The sequence below is a fragment of the Sinocyclocheilus anshuiensis genome, unplaced genomic scaffold (genome assembly GCF_001515605.1).
Source record: "Sinocyclocheilus anshuiensis isolate Anshui unplaced genomic scaffold, SAMN03320099.WGS_v1.1 scaffold274, whole genome shotgun sequence".
Taxonomy (NCBI): domain Eukaryota; kingdom Metazoa; phylum Chordata; class Actinopteri; order Cypriniformes; family Cyprinidae; genus Sinocyclocheilus; species Sinocyclocheilus anshuiensis.
Genome location: NW_015547698.1, coordinates 1361759 through 1364627, shown reverse-complemented (window position 1 = coordinate 1364627; position 2869 = coordinate 1361759).

Below are 2869 nucleotides of genomic sequence, written 5' to 3'. Positions count from 1 at the left end.
GCTTTTTATTCAACACAAATGTTCCTTAAATTATCAATATTACAAATGGACAAATAAAATAGATAACTTATGTTTAGTTACTTTATGTAGATTTGTTTGTTTACATGACTTACATTCATCTAAAGCAGTGTTGACAACAGTGGATTCTACTATAATAGCACACATACATCACTCAGATGCCTGGTTCATGTCTATTAGATGTGCTCATTTGCAATACTAATCAAAGATTATCCTGTCAGATGTTAAATAGACATTTAGTAATTGTCTTTAAGATGTATATATGGTTCATGTAAATCCACTTTTGAGACGTATGTGTACTTAATGGAGCTCCCCTGTTAGTTGTGCATTATAAAACGTGTTTTTACAGCAAAATCACAAATATTATGTAGGTCACAGACAGGGTTTAGATTAAGCCGGGATTAGGCCATAGTTCAATTAGGACATTTAAGTAGCTTTTATAAACGTGCCTTGGATAAAAACACTACTGATGTGCATCTTGAGACAAAAAATTAAAAATGTAAGATTAGCCAGTTCAAGTTGCTTTCAGTTAAAACAGCCCAGACATGCATTTTAGTCTGGGACTAGTCTTGACCAGCCTTGTCTGTGAATTTCTTTGCCCAAGAGGGGGGGGGGGGGGGTGTTCACTACTGTGTGTGTGTGTGGTCACTAATGTGTGTGTGCACTTGGATGGGTTAAATGCAGAGCACAAATTTCACCATACTTGGCCACATGCCACTTCACTGTTTCACTTCACTTTAAAAGCGTGTGACTTTTTTTCAGAGCTAGTGATTTTTTATTTCCTCTTTTCTGCCAGGCTTTCGACTCTACCGTGCGACTCCACCACTGGTAAGGGATCGCTTTTGACTCATCCTCTTTTCTACACCTTGCTTCACTTCTGTTTCAGTTTTTATGACCAACTCTTACTAGTGCAATTGGCATGCTGACTGCAGGAATGTCCACCAGAGCTGTTGCCCATGAATTGAATGTTCATTTCTCTACCATGAGCCATCTCCAAAGACGTTTCAGAGAATTTGTCAGTACATACAAATTTATTTGACTAACTTTCAACATATATTTTTTAATTAAATGTAGCTAAAATAAATTGTTTGCGACCACTCTGTACACAATTCCTGGAAGCTGAAAACATCCCAGTTCTTGCATGGCCAGCATACTCACCGGACATGTCACCCATTGAGCATGTCAACAATGTCAATCAACAACCTGATCAACTCTATGCGAAGGAGATGTGTTGCACTGCGTGAGGCAAATGGTGGTCACACCAGATACTGACCGGTTTTTGGACCCCCCCCGGACCCCCCAATACAGTAAAACTGCACATTTTAGAGTGGCTTTTTATTGTGGCCAGCCTAAGGCACACCTGTGCAATAATCATGCTGTCTAATCATGGGTGTGAGAGAAAGGGAAGTTGTCAGAGAGAACAGCAGGGGTTGCAGAGTCTTCTGGACGAATCCAGGTCTCAGTCAAGCCCAAGATACTAAGAGGTCACTGAGAAGCAATGGCCAGAATTAAGTTTGTTGACAGCTGACTGACAATTCCAGAGACCCACAGAAAATCTTTTATTGTACTATTGAATAAAATATTAGTTAATTATCAAATAAAGAAAAAAAAAATAGCCATAATATGGACTTTTTTTAAATGCTGTGATACTATGATGCTTAGATACTGTTATTTCCTTCTCACATTGCTGATTTCACCATTAACTCTTCACCTGAACAGTTTATGTTTTGTAAATGGTATCATTGTAATCCTTGACCATCAAAGCATAGGGGTAGATGTCACCTTTTCTGTGTTATCATGTTTGGTTCAGGAGATATGACACAAAATACATAATTTGGTTATGGAGGAAAGTAAAATGGTCGCCATGGCAACCACGAGGTGTTTTTGCGATGGCTCCATTTCTGAAAATGTTCAGGGCCCTAACCTGTACAACTGTACCAAGTTTCATGCTTTTATGAAAAAGTGAACATATCACCTCACATTTTGCACATATCACCTGGACTATACATCTATTACTAGCCATTCAGTACTAAACCTCATGGCCCTGACAGAGACGTGGATCAAACCAGAGGACAATGCTACCCTGCAGCACTCTCCAATAATTTCTCTTTTTCCCACCCAAGAGGTGGAGGTACTGGTCTGCTTATCTCTAATGATTGGAAATTTATTCCTTTACCTTCTCTGGGTATTAACAGCTCCTTTGAATCACATTCAGTCACTATTACCCACCCTTTCAAAATCCATTTTGTAGTTGTTTACCGATCCCCAGGACCACTAGGTAACTTCTTGGATGAATTAGATGTGCTGCTGTCAACCTTTCCTGAGGATGGGACTCCCCTAGTTATGCTTGTAGACTTCAACATCCACCAAGATAAACCTCAGGCTGCAGACTTCCACACTCTGCTTGCCTCTTTTGATCTCAAGCGAGTGTTAACTATGGCTACTCACAAATCAGGCAACCAACTGGACCTTATTTACACACCACACTGCTCAACTGATCATGTGCTGGTTACTCCACTGCACACCTCGGATCACTTCCTCCTCACTCTTAACCTCAACATGGTTCCTGACACAACACATACCCCTCCAAATGTCATCTTTCGATGTAACCTACACTCACTCTCACCTTCCTGGCTATCTGATGGTTTCATCTTTGCTTCCTCCTCCTAAACCAGGGGTCGGCAACCCGTGGCTCCCGAGCCGCATGCCGCTCTTTCATCCCTCTGCGGTGGCTCCCTGTAGCATGGGTGTACAATACGCGGGGGAAGTGTCCCCCCGACTTTTAATAAAACCTAAACTTTTCCCATGCACGTTTTCTCGGGTAAATGTGTTCACGTAGAGGTTTTCAAGG